The 18,809-nt window shown below is 38.8% G+C and overlaps 1 protein-coding gene across 1 annotated transcript in view; it reads right to left on the bottom strand.

The window, feature by feature from the left end:
• Positions 1-17,728, bottom strand: part of LOC118233482 (ubiquitin carboxyl-terminal hydrolase 40-like) — a 58,590-nt gene extending 40,862 nt beyond the window's left edge. The window contains exon 1 of the mRNA XM_035429279.1: positions 17,609-17,728. The gene's annotated coding sequence lies outside the window, so the exon portion shown is untranslated. The remainder of the gene's footprint in view (positions 1-17,608) is intronic.
• Positions 17,729-18,809: the final 1,081 nt, after the last annotated feature.

Below are 18,809 nucleotides of genomic sequence, written 5' to 3'. Positions count from 1 at the left end.
GCGCGGAGTATGTGCAGAAATTCCGGTAACGTCTTAAAATGGCAGAAATTTGGGAACATACAAAGACAACACTAAAACTCTGTACTCTCATATGTTTTATTGTAATACAAGGTGTATAGGTCCAGTATATTCATTAGGACTAATTCACGAAACGTCTACCAGTGTTTCCCACGGGATTTTGTGAGACTATGGTGGGTGGACCTCGGACCCTCTAGAGGACTCCCCCGGATGCATTTTAAAGTTAAATGCATCAATCTGGTGCACTTTTGAGAGCGCAATTAAGAGGCTAAATCTATGAAGAACTTTGTGCTCTTGTAAGCAATTTTGTGCTCCAGTAAACAAATTAATCATAAACACATTGGTCAACACATAAACACAAAAGTCCATATTTCATGCGCGGGGGCCTTTAATACAGATTTATGATTTATTTTATAGGTAGAGGACATGGTATTTAGCAACTCTCATTGCCTTTTGTAGCTGACATTTGTATTGTACCTCTCAAAAAATGAATTAAATGCTTTTTGTCCATTATAAAGCATATAAATGAGCCCCTTATGAAGGTTTAAGATGAAACATTGCTATCAGATTAAAAAATAATGCAAAAATGTTGTCAGACAAAGCGGTACAATACCTAAATGTGTAATAATGAACTCTTGTATGTATTTCTATACTCTGTAGCCTACTCCGGTATGTTTTCTTGTATGGGGATGGGACGACATGCAAACAATTTTCAACGTCCACCACGTTTAGGCAATGCTCTAGCTCTCACGTCATCACTGTTGCATGCTTCACAAAAACTATTACACTACTAACTAATGCTTACAATACAGTGTGAAATATCCACATTACATAATATCGCTAACCTATTTAAAGACACTCCATTTTAAAAATAACGTATATAACCGAAATATTTTGAGCAGTAATACTTACATAGCAATATGAAATCTTATCTATGTTCAGTAGATGGAGACAGAGACAGTAAATCAATGATACAGTTCAATCCGCTTCTGTTTTGCTTCAGAAAACGATGTCAGCTAGGTCTATCAGCAAACATATGGCTTAGCTATGCCCAGAAGTCCTCAATAATAGTATTTTCCAAGAAATTATGAAAAATCGTTGACCACGTTTCATTAGGTGCATCGTATTTGTCTGCTAACAGAGTGTGATTGCGTAAGTGAATGCGATGATAAGAAAATTTCAGTAACGCTGACCTATAAAACGCTATTCCAAAAGCAGAATTAGACATGTTATACATCGTTAGAAAGCTTATACTCTCACTTACTGAATAAATGAATTGTCAATCAAGCAAGACTGTACTACCGACCATCATCGGTAGACGACCTGGCAAATGATTTTATTACAAAACTACGCTCAACACTTGACTCTATTGCCCCTGTGAAAGTAAAAAAAAAGAGGTCCCCCTGAATCGGAAGCCCGCATGGAAAAATGCCACCGTAAACGAACAAAAAAGAAAATGTTGCAAGTCCGAGCGGAGATGCGTAAAAAAACTGCAAGTTCACTAACACATACTACGAGAACACCAAGTAAAATATAAATAATAATAGTGTGATTGCCAAAGGCAACCACACTAATAAGGCCATAAAAGAGGTCAGGCGGGAACACTTTTCGAGTACTCTTTACCACTGTAGATAGCTGAATAAATCCAGTCCCCGGAGCCCCTGTGACTTTTTTTTTTTTGAATACTCAATGCGAGGAATTCTCAGCCTACATCAGGAATACGATTACAACCATTAGAATGAATATAGATCAAACAAGGTCGGATAATAAAATTTTAGAATGTATCATTACTAAACAAGTTTTAGACTGTTTTACCCTGGTGGATACAGAAGCCCTTAAAAAAGTGGTATCAGGATTGAAACCCTCCACTTGCCCCCTAGATCCTATCCCAAGCACATTTTTTAAAAAGTCTTTGACTGTCTATCAGAGGAACTACTAGTTTTAGTTAATCACTCCCTTTTTACAGGCACATTTCCTGAAGCACTAAAAACTGCCATGGTTAAACCACTCCTTAAGAGAAATAATTTGGATATTTCTGTTCTTAGTAACTACTGGCCCATATCAAACCTCCCCTTTTTAGGTAAGATTTTAGAAAAATTTGTTTTTAATCAGCTGAATGAGTTCCTCTGTAGTAGTCATGTACTTGAGACATTGTAGTCTGGTTTTAGGGCAAACCATAGCACAGAGACTGCACTAGTTAAGATTATAAATGATCTCAGAATGAACACCGATGCCAAAAAGATCTCCGTACTTGTTCTCCTTGACCTCAGTGCAGCCTTCGACACAGTTGATCATGATACTCTTTTAGACAGACTTGAAAAACACGTTGGTCTGTCTGGCAAAGCTCTACAATGGTTCAGGTCATACTTGAAGGGTCAAGACTTCTTTGTGGCATTAGGTGACCATTACTCAGAAAAAGTGAACATAACATGTGGCCTTCCCCAGGGCTCCATCTTGGGCCCTACCCTCTTCAATTTGTATATGCTACCACTGGGCAGTGTCATCAGAAAACACAGCATTGACTTTCACAGCTATGCTGATGACACTCAGCTATATATTTCTGTATCCCCAGATGATTTTAGCCCCATCGACACCTTAGTTAAGTGCATTTCCGATATAGAAGCTTGGATGTCTGAAAACTTCCTCCAGTTGAACCAAGACAAAACTGAGATTTTAGTCATTGGGACAAAGACCCAGAGAGAGGAACTGTCTTTAACTTTACAATCACTTGCACTCAACACCACGGACCAGGTCAAGAACCTTGGTGTCATAATTGACTCAGATTTAAATCTGGAGGCTCATATCAGAAATGTGACAAAGTTATCCTTTTACCATCTAAGAAATATTGCCAAGGTGCGACCGTTTCTCTCTGTGTGGAAAAATTAGTGCATGGTTTTATTACCAGCAAGCTTGGTTATTGCAATGTAATCCTGTCTGGTCTACAGAAAAAATCAATTAGTCAGTTACAACATGTACAGAACGCAGCAGCACGCGTACTGACAAAGACCAGACGGAGCGCACACATCACTCCCATTTTAAAGTCCCTTCACTGGTTACCGGTTAGTTGCAGAATCGATTTTAAGATCCTTTTATTGGTTTTTGAGTCACTAAATGGCAATGCACCCACTTACTTATCGGAAATGCTTTTTAGGTATGTCCCCAGCAGAGCCCTTAGGTCCTCTGATACCAGTCTGTTAACTATTCCAACGCCCAGAATTAAAAGGCATGGAGGCAGCTTTTAGCTATTATGGCCCAATAATTTGGAACAGCCTGCCAGAGGACCTTCGGGTCTCTGAATCTGTGGACATTTTTAAAAGAGATCTTAAGACACACCTTTTTAGCATTGCTTTTACCTAGGTTTTATAGCACTGTTTTATCCATATTTTATTTTTATTTTTTTATTATTAGGGGCCAAGCACCGAAGGTGCAGGGCACCTATTGTAATCGTTAGTATTATTATTATTATACTTTCCACAATGGGAGTCTATGGCAGCCCATAGAACCCATTGGTGGTTTTTTATGAAATTTGGCACATTGATAAAGGACAATCAAATGTATCCAGGCATCGAATTTGGGGTCAATCCATCCATCTGTGTAGCGCCACCAACAGGCCAAACTTCAAGGTACATTTTTGCTTGTAAATTTTGAACTGTTTGTCCTAGAGTTGTGGGTCATTCCGGTTCCAATGCACCCATTGCCGTTAATTTCCGTCATAATGGATTTTCCACCATTTTGAATTTTTCAAAAAACCTACTTTTGCGAACTAGTCCTAGAGCGTTGATGCAGTCACCACCAAATTTGGTACGTATCATCTACAGACGGTGCTGACCAAAAGTTATTCACAGAATTTTGCTAAAGCTAATTATATGGCCAGTATGAGCTAATGAATATTGAGTAGGGCGTGGCTTTTAACATAAAGGTGTGTAAATTTTGAACGGATTGACCTAACGCCGCAAACTTCATAGGCATATCAGCACACATAAGTGGAGGCTAATCCTCCATTTTTGGCCCGATCAAACAAAATGGTGGCGCTATAGAGCTCATTTTCTGTTTAGGCATAACCACTATGCCGATTTTTTCGAAACTCCAAATGAACAGGGAGCAAATATGAAGCCGATTGGCCATAAGGTGGCGCTATGATGAGATAATAGGTGTGGTTTTTGGATAACTTTGAACAAGCATATCTCCTGCCCCTTTTGAGCTATAGTCATGATATTTTGGACATATGTTCCCATAAGGACCCATAAGCTCCGCCCATTAGATCTTCCGCAAATTAGACTTTTTTGAAAAATGCTTCAAATGCTTTCTGCCATGGAAGTCTATGGCAACCCCTATAACCGACTGGTCGGTTCTTACAAAGCTTTGCAGAATGGTAGAGGATAATGCCGATAGGCCATGAAACTAATTTTACATTGCTTGGCCAAAGGGGGGCGCTATAGCAAGCGATTGAAATTGCAAACTTAATATGAATGAATATGAATATGCATATCTCATGCCCCGTTTGACCTAGAATCATGAAATTTTGCACACATATTCCACTCCTCATGAGGAAGAAATTTGCCTCAAGGACCCATAACTTCCGGTTACTTAGATTTTCCGCCATTTTGAATTTTATGCAAAACTATAAACGATCAGTATTGAAGAAACACTTGGATTTACCATATTGGCCTGAATAGAAGAATGTGGGGTCCTTCTCTAATCAGGAACATGTTATTATATTCAGCTAATATGGTATGTTCTCTGCCATTATTCCCACGATTTTGGATTTTTTCAAATACCCAAAATTGCACTCCTCCGACAGTGTTGGCACTACTTATTGCAATGTTCCAAGAAGGCACACTGCATTTTATGGCACTGCTTATGTTTAAGCTTGACATATATGTAGCGGGGGGCAGTACGGTGGTGCAAACAGGTAGCACTACTGCCTAACAATATGGAGGTTTCAAGTTCGGGGTGCGTCCGCTTTCAGTTTGTACCTTGTCCCTGTGTTCATGCAGATTTCCTCTACCTTACCCTCCCTGATTTACTTTTTATACTTTTATTTTTATTTGTACTACTTCTGTTTTTATACATTTTTAAAAAATGTTTTTATTTATTTTAAACAATTTGCTCTGTTATTAATAATGTTTCCTAAATTGTTTCAAGTCAGTTATGAAGCAACGTCTGCGCCATTTGGGTTTAATGGGTCGCGATCAGATAATTCCAAGCGTGTTGCTTGTTTTAAAGTTGATATAGTAAATAAGGCTGTATTAATATAACTAAATGTATATGTATGAAGTTGTGTTTTTTTTTTTTTACATTTAGACTGTTTATTATGTGTATTTTAACAGGACTTACATTTTAATAAGTAACGATGTCCAGTTCTCTCTAATAAATACGAAGTAAATACACTAGCGGTTCAGCTCTCGTTCTAACGTTACTTTAGCTAGGGAGGGGCTCGCCAATAGATATAGGTGCCTACGCAATCTACTGCTGGGTTCCTCTGCCTAGTTTACACTGCAGATTAGTATTCTTGAAGCATTCTCGGGTTATAGACCATTGTCGCTTGTCGCTTATGGGTGTTCCTGGCTTGTGGTTACCAGGTTACAGAACTAAACAAGTAGGCTAGACACGGGGTGTTTCCAATAGACGCTTTCATCGGACGCACGCGCGTTGCCAAGGTTATGCGCTTGGTCCTAAGTTAACTTCCGCCCTGTGTTTGTTTATTATCGGGTTTGTGTTTAATATGACACCGATTACAAACGGAGTGAAAGTTAAGTTGATGAGCAGACTGATGTTGGGCTCAGGTTGTTGTGCTGTGGGGTGCAATGATCTCAGGAACAAACTACATTTCGAAAATTTGTAAAAATACATAATGTAAAGTTACAATCTTGAAGATTTCCGTTTCATTCTCTTTGGCGGTACCAATGGCGAGAAGCGGTAATTGCAGGTGTGTTTTTGGACCTCACCTCCCATAGATCCAACCGGATCCAACCAGTGTGTGACGTCTGTCAGTTGGCACCTGGGCCACGCCAACTATAACACTATTTACTGAATAAAAAATGGTTGTTATAAAAGTAACGTTATGTACATACTCATTCGTTGTCTAAAATTAGGCTAACTTAAACTGTCTTTACACTGCCGAGCCGGGTGAAAAATGCTGTAGCAGTGATGGGGTAGTGATGATCAATTTCCACAAACGTTCTTTATTCTTTTGCCTGGTATGAACATCTTTACAGAGCAGAGAAGAATTTGCGGGATTCGCTGTGGCTCGTGCAATTATATATCTCGTGCACAATAAACAGTCTTTTTCGTGAATGATTGCTGTGTGATATTTTTGAAACAACTGCCTTGCAAAATGTTACACCTGGTGTTTCTGGTTTTGCTGGCTAAACTGTTCGAGAATAAAGCTGAGCTGGGTGTTAAATTAGCAATCAGAACAAGAAGAATAAAACAAAAACAAAGATTTCATCAAAAAAGGGCATCAAGGCTGAAGGAACATACGAGGAAGCGTAATAAAATAATAACAATGCTAATCCATACTACCGTATTCTTTTATTTAGTTTTCTCCGCCTTGACATCTTTACACAGAAATCAGCCCCTTCTCTGCTCCACCAATACCCCGGCTTTATTCCGATCATTATAATATACTGATGAACTTCATGGCAATGTAAATAACGGTAATGTTAAGGCCAGTTCAGATCAATGATTCCCGACGAGACGAATTGGTTTTAAAATGTTGCAGAGAAAATTGCAGCGGTGTGAACTGGTTAGTTGCAGAGTGTCTGAAGCCGTTGCCTAGGGTCTCAAAAGACCCACCTTGTCAAATCGCCAAGTGCAGTTTTAGAACGTTTACAATCAGACGTCTTGGAATTTTGCAAGTTGCATCCAGTCTCGTTGCGAATCATTGATCTGAACTGGCCTTTAGTTAGCTACACTGCAACGTTGCAACAAGGTAGCATTGCGTTCGAGAGACGGTTTGCGAGGTCGGTAGCCTTAGCGATTTTTCGAATTGTTAGCTGACATTAGATTGTGTTATTTACATTAGCAAGCTAGCTAACGCAACGTTACCTGATATGAGAGATGGATACTGTGTACAACCTTGTCTAAAGTAATGTTGTCTTTCTTGACATGGTCCAGTAGCTAGCGTTAGCTGTGCGAATAGCTATGTAATTTAGTAACGTTACATTGTCATCAAATGTAATACGAAATCTACACCAACAAATAATATGACCTCTCATGTTACACAAAAACTTTTTAGGGTTCCATAACCACCACCACCACCCCCCCCCTTCTCTGTTATTGTAACGCTAGCAGACACCGGAAAAAACAGTACGCCGCTCACACACAAGTGAGTTGAAGAGCGAGCCTGTTGCGTTAGCTCCGCCTACCCTCTCTGGCGGACAAACCACTGATGGGTGATGGAAAACGCGTCACTAACTATGCGCCGCTAGTGATTTTTTCCCGGGAATGTCGCCACAGACACCCAGTTCTTTAATTATAACAATAATAATAATAATATTAATTAATATTATAATATAGGCTCAATCACCATTGTGTTACCTAATTTGGCGATAGATCATGACTTAACAGACATTTATTTTAATGAAAATCTTTGAGATTATTACTTTAACTTTGTAACCCCATGAGGGAATTGTGAAACTAATTGCTTGAATCCCTGCAATTATTATAGCTGGTGCTTGCCCGTTGTTACTTCGTATTTTCAAGAAATAACTGGACATCATTACCTATTAAAATGTAAATCCAGTAAAAATACACATAATGAACTATTTTAAAAATCGCCTTCACACATTTAGTAATACTAATAAAGCTTTATTTACTATATCAACTTAAGATGAGAAACGCGCTCGTAATTATCTCATCACGACCCATTAAAGCCAATGGGGCAGACGTTGCTCTATAATTTCAAACTGCTTTCCTAACGGCTATTTTGCATCCTGCGACTTCGGTTACAACAGTGAATATGTTCGAATTACTAGACATGATGACAGAGACCACCCTTTCTCATATTAACTTCAAATACGCACGACAGGATACTAGCAAATTTATGTAAAATGCCATTCATTTATATGGGGTGGTCAATACACGTCCCCTTAGCAACCAAAAGATAGGGCTGGACCACCTCTGACTTATTTGCAGGCACAGAAAAAAAATCATGGAACTACTGAAAAAATAACCACAGGAGGATAACAAGAACATTTTCCTACATAACTTGGTACAGGTTGTTACCAGAGACTGTAAAAAATATGAACAAAGCTACTGTGACGTCACCCATTGACTCTCCATGGGTCTCTAAAACACGTTTTGAAGCTCAATGGCGGGCGCGGCCATGTTGTCGATTTGGAGCCAAAACCATAGAGTTAAGCGGTCTTGTGATTTTTACAATGTGATTGACAGTCCGATGCGGAAAAGCCCATCAACCTGAACGAACGATTGCAGAATGAACTTGAGGCTAGCTGACTGTCTGCCGTTATGTTTTAAAATGTTTACGGAGATTAATTTCCATCCGTGACTGTACTGTGTCATGTAATCACGTTATATGTATGACATTAATAATACAATAATGTTCAGTTATCTTCAATTTATGTTTCTCAGGAAAACGAATATGCTTAGCTAGCATATCAGCTTGCCAGTGAGCTAGGTAGGCTATCCGTGGTTAGCTCACGCATTAGCAATATGAACCACAGGGGAAGAACATCGACTACACTGATGGCCAATCAATCAGAGATGTGTAGGCTACTGGTGATTTGACTAGGCTAATTTTCATATAACTGTCTGGTAGACCTGCTGTTAACCGAGCAAGTTATCGTCGTAGGTTTTCGCCACAGTTAATGTTAATGTTACTGGCTCGTTAACAGTCAGTTAATCAGCCAGTAACTGCTACTACTCCATCGCCGTTTGTGGTGTTCACTTGCTGGGTGACGCTAGCTGACCGATCGTTCGCAAGTCACTTTTTGCCGAATTTAAATTAACACTGTCAGCGGTGATTAACAAATTTACCAAGTATTTTAATAACTGATCTGCAGGCATGTGTATATGACAACGCACTCTGTACAGCAAGTTTTACACCTGGTGCATGATAACAAAAATAATGTACATTGAATTTCAAATTATTATTAGGCTATTTTTTTTTTTCTTGTAGATCATCAAAACCAATGGAGAAAAGCCAATATACGCAAGGAGCCCCCAGGACCGATTCTGGAACCACTGTCTTAAATGCTCTTGTCGGTCTCTTAAATGCTAAAAACATGTTCCTTTCTAAATGCCATTCTTACAAAGATTGTTAATTTTGTTAAATTGTGTGTGTGTGATTTCATTGTGTGTTGTATGTTATCCAGCAAATAAACCTTAAGACTCTTAATTCGCTTCGTGAAACTGAAAATGTTGCAGTGTTTATCCCAAAATCGGGATTATAGTAGCTTTGTCACATGCGTGAAGCATGGCCCAGGTAGACATTTACAGAATGTACACGATTGACAAGCCGTCAAACACGTTTGACAGATTGAATATTAGCCGGTTAGGGTTAGCTAGCTAGTCAAATGGCTTGGTAGCCGAAGTTGTGAACTGTTTTAGCATAGGCTACTGGACTACCAAATATAGCAAGCTGATTACGCTTTCTGCCAAATAATTCTTTGGTTAAGTAGGCTAAAGGAAATAGTAAAAATGACTCGGCTACCGAAAATCTTCAGAGGAGGATTCTTTTATGGTCGTCTAGTGCTGCTGTAAATAGCACACGCCATAATGAAATCACTACGAAATGGGATGCCTGCATTTTCTGACTTCGCACAGGTGGACCATGGTCGGAGCCGCAATGTCAAGGCCAAGAGGTGCCATCTTCCACCCCAGTGACTATAGACTGTAGCCCCTACTGTAGTTTAGTCCTCTGCAGTAATCAGGAAGTGACGCAAACTGTACCTTATTGGTCCACAACAAATATTATAACAGTGCCCAAATGACACAACAAATCATGAAATCGACCCATGGACAGTCATAAGACGAATAAAATACACATATTGTGACTATTTGTTCTCATGAGGAAAAATTATTGACTTTGTATTTTGACCGCATTTGTACGGTAGACTTACATGGAAACCGGATATGAAAACACCTAAACTGGAGCCAACCGTAGTGGTGCTAGTGAGCAACCAGGAACAAGAAGACAAGGAAATGAGCTTCAAAAACGAAGTCTGGTTTTGGCCGCTCGGTTGTTACCGATATTTCGCCTATAGACGCTTTCAACGGTAACAACATAAACAAATGTTACTGCGCATGTGCGTTGTTCTGGCCCTAACTTAACTTCCGGCAGACTTCCGCAAACAATCAATAACAACAGAGTCCCTTTTTGACTATTTCTGATAACAAGCAAAATAAATAACAAGTAAATTATGTTAGGTAGCTAGTTAAAACTATGTCAAGCCAGTATTATTTGGAGTTACCAGTCGAAGAAAAGAACCGTTACTTGGCCAAACTCAAATGTGATAACGTTACACTACCAGAAAAACAAGCAACAGAAACATAACTGTTGACAGTATTGTACCTTGCGGAGCATCATACATTTCGTGCATAATCCATAACTATTCTGGTTACATGCACATTCTTGTGTAAAAAGTGCACTCTTTCTATTACATTGCTTAAAAACGATGATTACATGAGACACAAAATAGCGCTGGGCAGCATGTGTAGCCAATGAAATTACTATAGGTATTTATTTGTATAGCATGCATTGATGGAAAAACATTGTGGCTCTAATAGTTTGGGTCATCTTGCTAGGTTACCACAACAGAAAATGATCAGGCAATGTAACATTGTCAAGTCATTGGAAACAGGTATCATAACGTTCGTTCAAAACGTAGCTATATAGTATCAACTACTAGCATTGATCTAACGTTTCTGTGTATAATTTATACAATGTTAGCTATGTTTAGCTAGCTAGCTAGCTACAATCAATTTAGTTAGCTAATTGTTCATAACTATAGAAGGCTTGTTACTGGTCAGCTAGCTATTAGCTATCGCTTATCATGAGTTTGTTACCTGAAACAAAGTCAGTGCTGCAGTGAGAGCACCTATTCGACCACCTTCGTTTGACAGACCGGAAAACGTAAACTGATTTGCAACTATAGACGCTTTCATCGGACGCACGCGCGTTGCCAAGGTTATGCGCTTGGCCCTAAATTAACTTCCGGTCTTATGCGCTTGGCCCTAAGTTAACTTCTGGGCACCCACCGCACGCGTAGCGTAAACAGCACGGCGAAGCAGCACGGCGCAGCGCGTAGCGTGTATACACAGGTTCCGTTTGTGTCGCGCAAAGGCTTGCTTAAAGCTCTATATTCCTAGTAGCCCTCGCAGTCTGCAGTGGGATTACATCGTGTATTTCACGTTTGTTCACGACTGCTGATTATGGATTAAGTGAATACTTTGGTGAGAGACCTTTTTCAGTTTGTTAATTTGGTAATATTTCGTTAACTCATATAAATACGTGAGAAAGTAAACGCTTTAAAGAATTACCATAAGCTTAAATCGCAACGTAGCCTGCATAATAATCAATCTCAAACTGTATTAATTTATTTGCTTGGTTAACAAGCGTGCCAATTTTATGAAGAATATGTAATGATCATAATAATAATAAATAATCCGTAATCAACCATTGGGGAATCCCGTGTCGTCTTGTCATTCACGTCAAAACATTTATAGGATCAGATTTAGTAAAATCAGCTAATCAGCAAAAAGCATAACAGTTTAAACTTGAAGGGATATGAACACCACAACGCCATTAACACTGGACGCTTTTAAGTACAAGTGCAATAAAGGCTTGCTTACAACGTCATTTATAAAATAGGTGCATTTTCATTGGCAAGACCACTAAATAATCTGATTTTTTAAAGCTCTGTGGATTATCTGATTTTTATTAACAAGCCCTTTTTGAAATCACGGCGAACGAAGACATCGGAGAAATCAAATAGGCTGAGCAATGGTTGGTTAAAAACTACCTTCCAACACTCGAGCTAACAAACCGCTGCTCGGTGCATTCACTTCTACATCATTCAATAGGCTACGTCTTTCTGTGGTGTATTTTCAAATTTACCCCACCCTGCAAAATAAGATAGCGAAACTAAGTTTGCCTTTTCCCCAGGTTCCACTTTTTTTTGTTTGTTTGTTTTTTTTTCTGCAAGGACAATACAAAAACGAAAAGGCTTGTATTTTTTTAGCTGCTTATAAAATATCTGGGAGGGAACTATGGACACACCCCCAGTAGCCTAACATAAGGATGAAATATAAATCAGAGCATGTATACCTAGCATTTTAGAGCATATTTCTGTGTATAAACAGGCCATCGTGACGCGCGACAAGCCGAAAAAATAGAACAGAAGCGAAAAACTACGCTTCAGTTTGCTTGTGTTGCGCAAGCTTCGCAGCCGGTCCGCGACGCGTTCGCATCTGGTGGAGACAATGTCGCCTGCTGCCATTGTAATAACAGAACTTCAACTATGCTTCAGTTACGCGCGTAGTGCGCTCGCGGTCGATACGCGTGCGGTGGGTGTCCGGCTTTATTACTTCGTCGATGCCTATGGGTCAAACTTTAATTTATATTTTGTAAACCGATAGCACCGGTGCACTTTTACTCTCCTTGAGATACGGTATTACGCCGGGCACCCACCGCACGCGTCGCGTAAGCGTCGCGTAAACAGCAGGGCGAAGCAGCACGACGCGACGCGTAGGGTGTCTCCACTGGTTCCGTTTGTGTCGCGCAAAGGCTTGCGTAAAAGCTATATATTCCCAGTAGCTCTCGCAGTCTGCAGTGGGCTTACATCGTGTATTTCACGTTTGTTCAGGACTTTTGATTATGGGTTAAGTGAATACTTGGTGAGAGACCTTTTTGATTCTGTTAATTTGGTAATATTTCTTAATATTTTTTTATATGTAAATACGTGAGAAAGTAAACGCTTTAAATAATTACCATAAACTTAAATCGCAACGTAGCCTGCATAACAATCTCAAACGGTATTAATTTATTTGCTTGGTTAACAAGCGTGCCAACTTTGTGAAGAATATGTAATGATCATAATAATAATAATAATCCATAATCAACCATTGGGAATTCCCGTGTCGTCTTGTTATTCACGTCAAAACATTTATATGATCATATTTAGTAAAATCAGTTCATCGTCAAAAAGATAACAGTTTAAACTTGAAGGGATATGAACACCACAACGTCATGAACACCGGAAGCTTTGAAGTACAAGTGCAAAAAAGGCTTGCTTACAACTTCATTTATAAAATAGGTGCATTTTCATCGGCAAGACCACTAAATAATCTGCTTTTTTTAAAGCTCTGTGGATTATCTGATTTTTATTAACAAGCCCTTTTTGAAAGCACGGCGAACGAAGACATCGGAGAAGTCAAATAGGCTGAGCAATGGTTGGTTAAAAACTACCTTCCAACATTCGAGCTAACAAACCGCTGCTCGGTTCATTCACTTCTACGTCATTCAATAGGCTACGATTTTCTGTGGTGTATTTTCAAATTTACCCCACCCCCTCCGCAAAATAAGACAGCGAAACTAAGTTTGCCTTTTCCCCAGGTTCCAGTTATTTATTTATTTATTTTTACAAAACGAAAAGGCTTGTATTTTTTTTTTTTTTTGCTGCTTATAAAATATCTGGGAGGTAACTAGGGACACACCCCCAGTAATATAAGGATGAAATATAAATCAGAGCATGTATACCTAGCATTTTAGAGCATATTTCTGTGTATAAACAGGCCACCGTGACGCGCGACAAGCCGAAAAAATAGAACAGAAGCGAAAAACTACGCCCTAGTCTACCTATTTAAACCACTTTCTAATTAATGTGAGGCTTGCATCGATCTATCTTAAAGAGACAGTACAAAGCGCATTGCTCAGATACTAGGCTTCATTGTCATTTGCTTTTTCGTATCCAATTTGCCTATTAAATAGGCTACTTTTAAACAATTTTGTCAATAATAAACTTTGTTACCTTTCTAAGTTTTGGTTTGTGGCTGCTTACCTATTAAGAGGTCCAGGACCTGCATATTGTGTATTACAAGTAATTGAGTGTTAAATTTACATCATTCTATAGTCGTTTAAACGATTTTAATTTTCAACTTTAAAAAATCCATCACACATGTATCTAAATGTCAAAATTATTGCACTGATAAATCATTACAATTAGTACAATACAAATCTTATGGCACCGTTGAATGAAAGCAATAATCTTCCACTTTTCCACTGAGTTACATTTTACCTTTGTACAAATCACGAGTTCCTCCTGGTGATGTAAATACAGGGATTATTTGCGTTCTTCTTCGGGTCTTCAACTGCGCGATCAAACAGTGGGTTTTGCGACTTGGCAGGCTGATATATGCTGATCATATCTAGCGTAATTCTGACAACAGCAAGAAGGCGGGCCCCCGGAGGATAGAATTTTGCTTTCAGTTTCATTCTGATTTTTGGTTCGAATCCAGTGGAATCAGATGTAGCCTATACTTAGTTTATAATTAACATCTGGTTCAACAGTGTTCCATTTTATGGAATGATTATCACAAACATGAGATTGATCTTCATAATGTAAAGTCCAGAAAATAAGTTTTTTTTTTTTTTTACAATCCAGTCCGTGTTATAAAGGAAATATGTTCTCAATCAGCTTGCCTCGTTAAAGTATTCATTGTTAAGAAATGAACACATGTATTTTAAAAAAATTCTAAGTTACAAATAAACCACAGAACAATCTTAATGGTAAATACTGTATTTCTTACATTAGTTTATAGGAACCTTCCAAATGCTTTAGAAATTACGGTAAACCTCATCGAGTAAGTATTTGCATTAGACGAAAAATCCTAAAATACGCTATACCTGCTATTCTAAACGGGCAAACAGGCAAATCTTAACTATGTTTCATTGCATGTAAACATTGTTTTGGCCAATCCAAAATCTATACACAATTGAAATACCATTTTTATGAAACCCCAATTCCCTTTATTTGGCTGCTGACTGAAAAGAAACCACAAATACCTGCTCTTACATTTATGATGGAATTCCCCATCTGCACACATATGACAGGTTGTAAAGAATACACAAAGATGATACCGACCTCAGATAAATCAGATCAAGTATTGTTTTTAATTTTTAACCCTTATATATACAGGGTAGGTTGGCTGAGCACATATGCTCTTTTACAGCAATGCCCTGTCTCACACGCACAGCTTCATATTTAGAGAATACAGATGCTACATGTAGATAAGTCCTAAGAAACATGCCTCATGCTTGTTATTTCTTGCATTAGACCACAAATTACCATATGCCCTATACCTACTATTTAAGAATGGGCAGGTAGTCAAATACTACTGTGAGTATCTTAACAATGCTTCACTGCACATAAACACTGTTTGGACCAATCCAAAACCTATACCAAAAATTTAAATAACATTTTATAAAACCCAAGAAAATGACCATTCCCTTTATTTGGCTGCTGACTGAAAGGAAACCACAAATACCTGCTGATACTACAGCCTCCCCCGGTTTAAGTATTCATTTTTAACAAATGAACACATGGATTTTAAGTTACAAATAAAGCACAGAGCAGTCTTTATTTTACATATCTCTTCTATTAGTTTATAGTGACCTTCCATCTGTTGACATGAGTTCAGAAGGTACAGAAATTAATATTTTTAAGGGCTGAGAGTGTGTGGTCATTGTGGTTATTTCTGTAGGAAATCCTGAAAAGTGCCAACTGCATACCTGCCATCCCAATACATATACTGCTTTCTGCCAATAGTATGGCTCCATACGGATCACTATCTATCTTGGTAGACGCAAAAATTCCTCTGGCGTGTTTAGCCTGGATAAATACAATTGTATATCTTGCTATGGAGATATGCTGTTGTTAGGACATTACATTACAGGCATTTAGCAGACACTCTTATCCAGGGCGACATACACAACATTTTACATAGCATCTATTTCTACAGCTGGATATGTACTGAAGCAATGCAGGTTAAGTACCTTGCTCAAGGGTGCAACAGCAGTGTCCTACCTGGGAATCGGACCAAAGATCTTCAGGTTCCAAGACTATTATATTATTATATTGGAGTTCGGACAATTCCAATGATCCTAACTGACAGTGACCTTCAAAACAATATTAGAACATAGGATTTTCCAATGTGACAGCTTTTCATGGGGCTCAGAGTCCTGACAACACCAGTGGGCATAACCGTTCAGAAAGTAGAGCACGGCAAGAGCCGGCATTATAGGCTACATCACTATTTGGTAAATGGACTGCATTTATATAGCGCTTATATCCAAAGCGCTTTACAATTGATGCCTCTCATTCACCCATTCACAGACTCACACTCACACACTCACACACCAAAGGTGAAAGGCTGCCATGCAAAGTACCAATCAACTCGTTGGGAGGTTAGGTGTCTTGCTAAGGGACACTTCGACACGCCCAGGGCGGGGCAACCAGCAACCCTCCGACTGCCTGACAACCGCTCTTACCTCCTGAGCTATGTCGCCCCATCTTTTGGTTGACTTTTATATTTTCGTGCCGCTTTGATTATGTCTGGACCTATTGTTGCAGTAGCCAATGTTTAAAAAACTGTACCAAATGGAAACAACAACTTTACAGCTATGTTGTGAATAATAACGGGGTGACATAGCTCAGGAGGTAAGAGCGGTTGTTTGGCAGTCGGAGGGATGCCGGTTCGATCCTCGCCCTGGGCATGTCGAAGTGTCCCTGCGCAAGACACCTAACCCTAACTGCTCTGGTGAATGAGAGGTATCAATTGTAAAGCACTTTAGATAAAATCGCTATAAAAATGCAAACCATTTAGTAATTGATTACTTTCATTTTTATTATAGCCTTTTTTAAAATTATTTTTCTCACCTGGGAATGTGACGATGTTACATTCGACTGATGGCGAGAGCAAGGATTCATATTTTCAATAGTAGCTAGTTTATAGGTTATTCTAAAACCGGGGTGGGGAACCACCAGCCGGCGCGCCTCCAGTCATTATCACGCGGCTTGCTGGATGTTTTCAAAATTTGATAGCCAGTATAATTTTCCTGTTTTTTAAAAAATCGTCGGATATAACAGCAATTTGCAAAACAAAATGAAATTTGGTCTCCGGAGATTAAGAAATACGACAGACAGAACAACGGCAACAGTTTCATCATCCATATAAAATCTAGCAACGTCACTCGTGTAAGCCGTCAAATAGTCATAATTAAAGAGTCCGGTTTCGGGAAAATGGCGAAGCGAAGAAAAGCTGATGCTGAAGGTGGCGTTTTTAAAGATAAATAATAATAATAATATTTACAAGTATTTGTAGTCCGACTTTATCGTTATACATACACGTTTCCAACGCTGAATTTAATCGCGTATCGTTGATTCGCATTTCATTATGAAATGTTAGGGTAATTCGTTAAAACAGTGCGTTTTTATATCATTATATGTAAGAAAAATCCATCACACCTAAACTACTGCACTGATAAATTATTACAGGTATTCGCTTACAATACAAATCGTATTGCTTAGTTGCATGAATGCAAATTTGGCACCGAGTTACATTTTACCTTTGTGCAAATCACGAGTTCCTCCTGGTGATTTAGATACAGGGATTATTCGCGCTCTTCCTCAGTTCTTCAATTGCATTATCAAACTGTGGGTTTTGCGATTTGGTAGGCTGATATATGCTGATTATATCCAGCGTCATAATGACGACAGCAAGACGGCGTTTGGTTAGAATTCTGTTTCGCTTTCATTCTGAATGTTGGTTTGAAGTTCAAGCGAATGGTACATATCACTAATATTAGTTTACTGTTAGCGACTGGTTCAACGGTGTTTCGTTTTGAAAAAGATTATCACAGCAGTCGTATGGGAATTGTTCTTCATAACGTAAAGTCCATAATGTGAAAGTATTTTTGCGGTACAATCCCATGTTGTAAGAGAGTATGTTCTCAATCAGTTTACCTTGTAAAATATGCTTCTTTTATTTAAAATGAACACAAGGATTTTAACTGTTTTCTAAGTGACAATTAAACCACTAAGTGGTTCTAAGTGGTTAAACCATTAAACCAGTCTTTATAATAAATATCTATCTATCAGTTTGTAGGAACCTTCCAACTACTTTAGATGACAGTAAACCTCTCTTAATAAGTATAACCTCATCATGAATTACACTGAACATCTAAATAAATTACATTTTGCTGTTTTAGGCTGCAGTGTATGAGCCGTGGGTGGGGCACAAGGTGTGTCCTGAAGATAAGCTTGCCAAACCTGGTGGAAAAACCAGTTTGGTTCCATTCTGGTTTTAAGCTGGTCTGGCTGGTTTTGACATTGTCAGGCTGGCAAAAAGATGGTTGAGATAGCAACCATGCGGTAAGTCCATGTTCCTCTTGTGGGTCTGGTTGGTACAGACAACAGACCATCAAATTTCAGAGGGTATCCAGTTGGATCAGAAGCTGATTCCAACTAGATTCCATCTTAGGCTGGTAGCTGGAATTTGCACCAGGAAATTTCCCTGGAATTCAAAGAACTGGCACCACCTTCATGTTTACAGTAAATCATGTGATTTGCAAACAACTAGAGCCCTTTCACACTTATGGAAAGTCACATGATTTACGCACTGTTTTCTGTCTTATTTCAGTTCACTATGATATGATTATGATTATACATCATGTTTTGATTACTTGATTTCTTTTCAACCTGAAGGATCTCCAGTTGTTTGTTTCATCTGGTCTGAGGTGCTTGATCCCTCTCTCATATCATTATTTT

This window comes from Anguilla anguilla, chromosome 8, assembly GCF_013347855.1.
Source record: "Anguilla anguilla isolate fAngAng1 chromosome 8, fAngAng1.pri, whole genome shotgun sequence".
NCBI lineage: Eukaryota > Metazoa > Chordata > Actinopteri > Anguilliformes > Anguillidae > Anguilla > Anguilla anguilla.
The sequence above is the reverse complement of the archived record's forward strand: the minus strand, read 5'-3'. Positions and strand labels throughout refer to the sequence as shown.